The following is a 9885-nucleotide window of genomic DNA, read 5'->3' on the forward strand; positions in this document are numbered from 1 at the left end:
AATGTATCTTTTTTAACCGTACTGATCCAGACGAAATTAAAATAAACCTTTTTAGACACAGGCTAAAAATTGCTAAGAAATAAACAGGGAGGCCGCGGAAGAATAAGAAGAGAAAATTAAAGGCAGTAAGGCTGAATGAGGAGAAAGGGTGAGGCAGAGGAGGAGGGTTGAAGTACAGAGGAAGAAAGAGACAGAAGAAGTCTGCTGGAAGCAGAGTGCTATAATAAGACAGCTGGGGTCCACCCAAAATGACAAAGCAAGAGCAGAGACAAAAGGAGAGAGAGGGGAAAAGGTGGGCAATAAAAAAAATTGACAGAGAAAATAAGCAACGGGCTGGCAGAGATAGAGCAAGGAATAGGATGATAGAAAAAATTGTGAGAAGAGAAGAGGAAATAAAATGGCTTGAAACAAAGTGAGAAGGCAAAGAGGTTCAGCTGGAGCGGTTCGTTACTGCTGAGCCAACTCATGCTCTCTTTCCGTCTCCAAGAGCTAATTGGCACCTCCAGTGTGAAAACTCAAGCCTGTGTTCTCATTGTCACAGACATACTCCACACAAACACACAAACGTACAGGGGGTAAGAAAAGCATTTTCAAAAAACTTAACAACAAGCTATAATGCATGACAAAGAAAATAATAGGCAAGATGGTGTAAAAGAGACCATGGGATTTTCTTCTTGACTGAAGGTTAGACGCTATTAACAACCTGTAATTTAGCATTAAAACATACGTGATGTTGATCATGGTCATCGTTGGAAATACTAAATCAGGCCGATCCCACACACAAAGGTATAACTTCTAGCTCTTTTAATGTATCCAAGGTTGTGCCACAGGGATCGGTTTTAGAACCATTATTATTTATAATTTATATCAATAGTCTCAATCGAAATGATTCTTTTACTTTTATGATAGTGATATATTGCTCTGCATCTAGCCCAAATTAGGCTCTTCGTCATTTCAAGACTGCTTTATTAGTGTGCAACTTACCCTGTGTGAGGACTAAGCTAGCAAAACAAGGCTCATGCTTTTCTAGGTAGATAGATAAATAGATGCTTTATTCATCCAAAATTGGGAAATCGAAAGCTAAATCTTAACCCTTGAACCTCCCTCCTATAACCACTTTGCAGGGTTCTGAGATTGAATATATAAAGCTCAGCGTAAATTCAACCTAGAAGACCTTCTTTACTCATTCATTCACTATTTCCATGTTACTACTCTCTCTCCTCTCAATAAGTGATCGGGGGCGTCACTAACCAATCACTTCGCTCTATTCCCACAAGCCTATCATGGCGCTCCGCTATACCTTTTAAATCTGCTCTCCCCTCTGACAGCTCTCATTCCAGGTGAATCGGTGAAACACACAGACGGCAATCGTCAAACTAACCTATTAATTCTCAAGACGTACGATTCAGAGTATTCAGACTACGACCAGCTTCCAGCAGGATTTCGATCCGGGCCCGACACGCTGCCTGAGATCGCATCGACTTCCTCAAGCTGCCGCTCGGTATCCCGCAGCAGCTCACCTGCAGCAGTGGCAGATCTCCTCCTTTCCCAACTGCAGCAGCAGGGCAATGGATCAAGCTACAAGCGGCATTCCCCAGCTCGAGGCCAGCGGCTCCAGCCGGCAACCTCGCAGATCGCGGGAGGAAAAAAGGAAGCCGGGCCCCAAAAAACCTCCTCGGTTCGCTCTAACGCTCACCATGACGGGAGCAGCCCTCCACGGGTAATGGCTCGATCAACACCCTGCATCCTGGCACTTCATGCAAACAATTTACACACGCCTTCAGCCGGCCTCTCGAGAGGACATCACCGGCATCAGGGCCGCTCAAATGCGGCGCTTCCGGCCTTCGCGCTGAACGGGCCCTACCAGAGTCCTGCATCGGATACCCGACGGGTGACCCGCAAAAAAGGTGATTCGCAGGTGGTATTTTTTCAAACACTTTTTTCCGTGTTCGGTTCTGGGTAAAACAAAGATGATGCGGGTCGGGTCGCGGGTGTCGCATAATAAATATATTTAAATAATAATAATTTAGTTTAATGTTTAAATCCTCAGACCTCTCCCCCGCGGGACCGTGCATAATCATAACCTCTGCAGCGCATCTATCTGCTGCTCAGCGCGCCACATTCGAAATGGCTGAGGTGAAGCTCTCTAGCGGAGAATACAGCATTTTCAATAACTCTTCCTCAAGAGCGAAATCCAACATCTGGGAGGCTTTTGGTGTCCTCCTAGATGGAGAGAATAACCAACATCGAGAACTATGCAACTGCGTGTGTTAATAATTGCACGTTTTCACTGCTCATATATATATGCGGGTTCGGGTCGGGTTGCGGATCCTGTGCCGACGGGTCGGGTCGGGTTGCGGAACCAATTGTTAATATGTGCGGGTAGCGGGGCGGGTTCGGTATTGCACGTCGCGGGTGCGGGGCGGGAGCGGGTCTTGAAAATCAGACCCGTGCAGGACTCTGGGCCCTACATCCTCGCATGCGAAGCTTCACCACATCTCCTGCTTCTCCTGCGCTTCACCTCAACGTAACAACAAGGCGTGAAGTGCAGGCCGGCAAGAAGGCAGTTTGCAACAAATCCACGAGAATTTCCGGCATATGTTCTATCTTTAGTTCCAAGGTTCAGGGTAAAGGTTCATCTAGTGTAGACACGCCGCATGACGTAAAGTAAGTGCATGCCCACATTCAGCGCAGCACTGCTATCATACCACTCAAGGATAAGAAAAAACGAGAAAAAAAAAACCTTAAGGACGTGCACTGCACATTCTTTGTTTTGGGGGAAATATGCATATAACTGGTGGTGGGGTCATTAGCATATCAGCTCACATATCATTGTCATGTTTCTATCCAAATTCTAATTGTATCATTCAATCTAAAGATCACAGGCACGTTTACTCTTGCAGGTCATGTCGTGTCACATGTTTCATTTCAGGTCACGTTCCATGTCAACCATCGTTTGACCGGAAGGGTCTCAGGCTCGTGCGAGCCAGGATACGACATCAACGCATTTTTATTTCATATTTGACCGGAAGGGTCTCAGGCTTGTGAGCCAGGATGTGACATCCACGCATTTTATTTTCATGTTTGACCGGAAGGGTCTCATGCTTGTGAGCCAGGATGTGACATCCACGCATTTTATTTCCATGTTTGACCGGAAGGGCCTGATGCTCGCGTGAGCCAGGACGCGCCGTCCATCCATGCTTATCCCACTCTAGTCCTACGCTAGTCAATAACATGTCTTCTCTGTCCCCGTATAATTCTCTCATTATATCCATAGATCACTGCAGCAGGCTTGTAAGGTAAGAAACCCAGTACATCTCATCTCATTATATTTAATTTCTTTGGGGATTTCATCGGATCGTCTCTCCCTTCCCGAATGATATTCCTGCACAACGGGGCCTAATCGCCAAAACTCCTTTACATTCATGCGTATTTCTGGCAATAAATATGTACTCTTACATCAAACTGTCTCTCCTGATTGAAGTTTCTCAATACAAAAATCTTGGAAGCATCCCAACATTCAACAACTGTTCATGTATATTAATGCATCTTCTATTATGCCTACGCTCTTTGGATAGTGTTTACCATGAGGCACTGCGATTCATTGTAAATCCTAAAACCCTTACGCACCATTATTTGTATGCTTGGTTTGGACGGTCTGGCCACCCGTTAACAAAACCATTGGAAGACCCTTATTTATAAGGCAATTCTTGGTTCTCTTTCACCTTACCAATCTACATCTGTTGGAAAAGTATGCAAACTCATCTGCCTCGCTACACAGACTTGGTTTTGCTTACTGTTTCTTACATCCAAACTGAGCTGGAGAAAATGTATTTTAGTAACATTGCTATATTTGCTTGGAAATGGCTGCATCATGAGCTGAAAGTCAGGGAGCTGGTCTCTAAATGGTTTTTAAATTATTATTAGTGGCCAAGAACCAGACAATTCTGTCTGTAGATGTTTTATATTAGGATGTTCTGTCTTAATGACGATATATGTTTTCTGTTATTGTTTTTATTTGTGATCAACCATTCTACTGTCTAATAAATAAAACACTGTATACCTTGTATACTAAATAAGAATTGTGTCATGGTTTGTTTACAAATATAAACAAATCTTCAAATGTGATTCAATTTTGAAGGCCAACAGCAATTAGATCAAATCAGAATAAATATAAAAAAAGTCATAATTTTATCATAGGGAACATCATTATACTCAAACATGGCTGCAGCTGTCTACAATGAGGTGGTCATCGTGAGTGCTTCACTTGCCCATTCAACAGCTTGAGGACAGGTGTGACAAATGAGTGTCTCAACCTCCTGCTTCAGTGAACTGGAATTAAGAGCCAGATGGAGAGGTAAGAAACAGCCGTTTTCTACTTCTTTTTCACAGCTATGTTCACAGTTTTAAGTAAATATTGCATCTTATTGGCCTGAAGGCATGTCTGAGTGGAAGACTTTCTTGAAAGGGCAAAAATAATCTCCTTAACTTTTTTAAAACATGTGTTTACCAACAGTTGAGTGAAATCGTCAGTCGCTTTCACCATTCACCCTGTCAGACACACTATTTCCAAATGAAACATGTCTAATTTCTGAATAACATAGGCTATATATTGAGTTATAATCATTCACTCCCAGAGATAGTCTCCCAGAGCAGTGGTTCCCAACCTTTTTTCCCAAGAGCCCCCCCAAATGACTCCTGTTGGAAGTTGCGCTCCCCCCCAGCCCCCCACCCCACACACACACACACACACACACACAAGGGGGGGTGGGGGGCGCAACAGCGGTAATTAAAGTTTAAAAGTCTCAAAAATGCTACAACTACTGTCACAAACTGGGTGAATGTGAAGTATTTTGTTAAAGGAGGATGAAAGCGTAATTAAGGAGCACTATTGGAGTGACTTTGATGGTTATTGGACTCAGGATTAAGTCATTTGGATTCCCGCTGTATGAAGAAATTAAAGGACGGTGCAGGTGGAAACAATTCACAAAGGCATTAAACTGTTTAAAACAAATGTTCAAAGTAAGCCGGATTTTGCCAATGTGTTTATGTGAATTCAAAAGTCGTAAATAATCTACAAAATGGAGGAGACTGATCTGATCGGAGCAACTGTGACAAATAATCCAACTGAAACCGGCATGGACAATGACTATGTTTTTAAAAATGTGCTTATCCAGAAAAGCCTGGTTCGGACACTTTACGGGCAGAAGAAACATTTCTATTAAAGAAAGAAATTACAAATGTCTGTGTTTTTATGCCTGTATTAGCTACTAACTTGAATTGTTATTCAAATTAATTAATCAGTTATTTTTAATATTTTATTGTAATGTAGAGACAAGGCTTTTAGTGACAATCATGTATTTCTTTACAATTATATGTAACAAAAATAAAAGTCTAAATATGATATTTGGCCTCAAATCATCTGAGGCCTGGCGCCCCCCATGCGACCAAGGGGGGCGCGCCCCCCAGGTTGGGAACCACTGTCTCAGAGGATGTGATTAAGCAGGCCTCTGCTGTTGGTTGGCTGGCCTTCAACTTGTAATAATAATAATAATCCAACAAAAAGTAGCTAAAACGAACTATTCTCTTCAAGGCCAGTAACGTAATTGGGCATAATAGGTATATATCTAGTTATTCTGCCAATTGGGTCAAGCTAAATATTTTGAGAAATGTATATATTCTTCGAAATAGTTTGATTTCTCTAGTCTAAACCACACATGCAACATCACCCAACATTATAGTAGGTTTATTTCAAGTATCCTGTAGTATGACCTCTACAAGGGCGCTGTGTGTAAGCATATTAACTCCAAGGGTCATTCCAGGTCATTGTATGACACAATTTAATGTCGTCATTATTGCAAATGGCCCATGCACATGGTTGATTCTTCTTTATAGAGAGTAAACACCCTAAAGCATTTTATAGAGCACGCTCTGATGAACTGTGAGCATTAGGTCCCATTCAACATGCATTTAATATTCCATAGCGTTGTGCATTCAAGCAACAATATGAATTTGATACAGTAGATAAGAATATCTAAAGATAGTCATAAATTATGAACGTTTTCTTGTGTGAAATATTATTTCAATGTATTGCCTCTTCTTTTACATGGTTACATGATTTAATGTTCAAAAAGGTATTTATTTTTCTCATAACACCTCTTATGACACTGTCTGAAACCAGAGCCTTGTCTGCTCTGATTGGTTAGCTGGCCCGCTCTTTTGGGACTGGTCAACTTAGAGATGTGTGGGAAATGTTCACTCCCCTTGGCCTATCACATACATTGTGTCGGAGAGCTTGAGTTTACAAAAGTAAACAAAGGAGTCCAATGGAAGTGTTTCAGGCGGGGGGGGGGGGAGTGTGTGGGAGAGAAAGTCCCCCTTGAAGGAACAGTGGGATCTTAGCCTTTCTAGACCTTTTTCATGCACAAAATCTATATAACTGCAGGCAAGGGAAAACCCCAAATTTGACATGGACCTAACTAAAAAAAAACAGTGCTTCAAAAACCAATGAACAGGCACAAATCTACCATATGAATACAGTAATAAGCAATCCACTTCCTCAGTCGGAAATCTGTGAGTATGCAATAAAGATTTTGATTAAAAATGATTGAAGTTTGGTGAAAAATATTTCTACGTCTTGCAGAATCCGCATCCATAGAGCCGGCCTTATCAAGCTGTGGGCTATCAGGCATTGGTTCTCGCCTTTCTACATCAAGGAAAAATAGACTTCCATTACTGGCTGTGGCACCAACTGCTGCTCCCACAATCTCTGTAATCCAAAGATGCCAGCTGCTGACACCTCAATCACATTCACCGTCTCCCTTGGAAAATGTCCCGGGCGACCACAGGAGTGCTGCGAAAACCTGTATTTCGCAAAAGTGATGAGGCAAGCTATTTTGCTGTGTTTGATGGGAGGGCAAATGTAGTGTACTGTGAATAAATATGGTCTGACTACTGACTTTAGAGAACATGCTATCAGAGAATTCAATCCTCAAGTGACATGTGCATCATTAATTGGTGTTGCCCATGAGTATCTCAAAAGCTAAAAAAACATGTACATCTCACTGCCTCTTCCAGTAGGGGTGGGGGGAGATGGAAGGAATGATGCAGATTGTATGACATCATAGGCCAACTGTGATACATCATAAACATGTGTGCTGTATTAATCATTGACCAGTAGTCATAAATAGTCTATGTCCAAAATGATGGACACTTATAAAACCCAAAGGTGCTAACTGAAAGACGGTTTTGAAACTGCTAACTAGACATATATGAATATCCAACCCATTCTCATAAAAAAACGTGTAATAACTACGTTGGTCCACAACAAAAACGCCTCTGAAATGGTAAGATCCCTACGTTTTTGTTCACCATTCATTCCAATGGCTGGCGTCTATGTCACGTGATCTTCACATTTCTCCCTGCAGAAAAAAAAAACATGGCCGAACTTTGTTTTATTCTCGGTGTAAAATGCCTATTTTAAAGTTAGTTTGGCCATTAAAATGCGTTTTGATGTCATTTGATGCGAGAAATATGAGTTGTTATTTCAGATTATGTGTGCAGTGGATGTACATGATCTTTAGTTCGCTAGTTATTACGAAGATTACTTCAGGAAATTGTGTCTATACAACGTTTTCATTGTTACCAAGGTGGTTGCTAGGGACGCTGCTATCGATATTATTTCTGTTATGTTGTGTAACTGTTTAATGGTGTTATCTTTATTGCTACCCCCTTCCCCGTCAATGTATAGTGTTGGTCCACAGCGCAAACGTATTAGTTTAACAAAATCCGCATCTAAAATGGTGCCATATATACGTTATTTTCCCCTGTGCAATTCCAGTCTCACATGTCACATCTCACATCACATCGTTATAAACAAATACCGGAAACAGACCGAAAACACTTTATTCCGAGTGTGCTTGCTTTTCTCTTTGGAGGTCATCACATAACGGCATTGTAATACACGGTTCGGCTGCATTAAATGTTACATATCTGCTGTAATTCTCTATTTATAGAGCCTTGATGAGAAGACTTCTAGACAAACATGAGGAACTGCCGCCAACAATGAAAACGTGACGTGGATCATAAATATATCAGCAATTAAACAACATCTTACATTTATTTTCACACAATACGTATAATATCAGTTAAAATAAGTGCTTCAACATAGTTAACATTGCTGGAGGTATACACAAAGTCTTTCATTCATTGCATAACTACACAGTTTGTGTATGTCAATAAACCTTAGAAAATCTTGAAATCTTGAAAGGGATGTGCAAAATAGTCATTATATAGTCTTTAATGAACTATTAGTAGAGAATAACGAGTAATTAATATACTTTATAGGGATCCTATTAATTTCTAATAATAAAAATAATGAAATTCAATAACATGCTTTAACCACTAGGTGTCCCTTTATATCAGGAGTGCACATTTATGGTGTAAATACAGCCTATCTACCAATTGGATCAAATATAAAAGTCAGCCGAATTAGTGTTGATACTGCAAGGAGTTGTATTGTGTGAAAATAAATGTAAGATGTTGTTTAATTGCTGATATATTTATGATCCACGTCACGTTTTCAGTGTTGGCGGCAGTTCCTCATGTTTGTCTAGAAGTCTTCTCATCAAGGCTCTATAAATAGAGAATTACAGCAGATATGTAACATTTAATGCAGCCGAACCGTGTATTACAATGCCGTTATGTGATGACCTCCAAAGAGAAAAGCAAGCACACTCGGAATAAAGTGTTTTCGGTCTGTTTCCGGTATTTGTTTATAACGATGTGATGTGAGATGTGACATGTGAGACTGGAATTGCACAGGGGAAAATAACGTATCTATGGCACCATTTTAGATGCGGATTTTGTTAAACTAATACGTTTGCGCTGTGGACCAACACTATACATTCACGGGGAAGGGGGTAGCAATAAAGATAACACCATTAAACAGTTACACAACATAACAGAAATAATATCGATAGCAGCGTCCCTAGCAACCACCTTGGTAACAATGAAAACGTTGTATAGACACAATTTCCTGAAGTAATCTTCGTAATATCTACCAAACTAAAGATCATGTACATCCACTGAACACATAATCTGAAATAACAACTCATATTTCTCTCATCAAATGACATCAAAACGCATTTTAATGGCCAAACTAACTTTAAAATAGGCATTTTACACCGAGAATAAAACAAAGTTCAGCCATGTTTTTTTTTTCTGCAGGGAGAAATGTGAAGATCACGTGACATAGACGCCAGCCATTGGAATGAATGGTGAAAAAAAACGTAGGGATCTTACAATTTCAGAGGCGTTTTTTTAGAAATACTACGTCCTACGTTGTGGACCAACGTAGTTATTACACGTTTTTTTATGAGACTGGGTTGGAATATCCAACATGGTGTAATGACTATTTATACAAAGTTATATATTCAGAACTCTATCATGAGTCATAGCTTGTTGTGAGAGTTACACACAACAAACAAGAATGTGCCAGGCATAGAATTGGTGACTTATGTTGGAAGTATGCAAACAGAAAATCATATGCAATTTTAACACTGAGCATTAACCTACTACGGGTCAGTGGTTTTGCATTTATTGGTAAAAACATCTGGTCATCCCTTAAATGTGACCATTAAAACTGGTTTTCCGTTACTGTTCGCTAATTTAAACGCTCAACACATTAATATTAGCTCTGTTTTTACCATCAAACCATTATCCTAACTAATTTAAAGCAGTCATCGATGACAAGTATCCCTGTTTATGAATTACTGCTATAGGGGTCTGCACTCTTTCACTCTTCGCTTACAAAAGAAGCCTCTCCCTAAAGAGATAAATTAAATATCTTTATCTTTATCATTATCTTTATAACAATCCCACTGC

Source organism: Notothenia rossii (assembly GCF_949606895.1).
Source record: "Notothenia rossii genome assembly, chromosome: 2".
Lineage (NCBI taxonomy): Eukaryota > Metazoa > Chordata > Actinopteri > Perciformes > Nototheniidae > Notothenia > Notothenia rossii.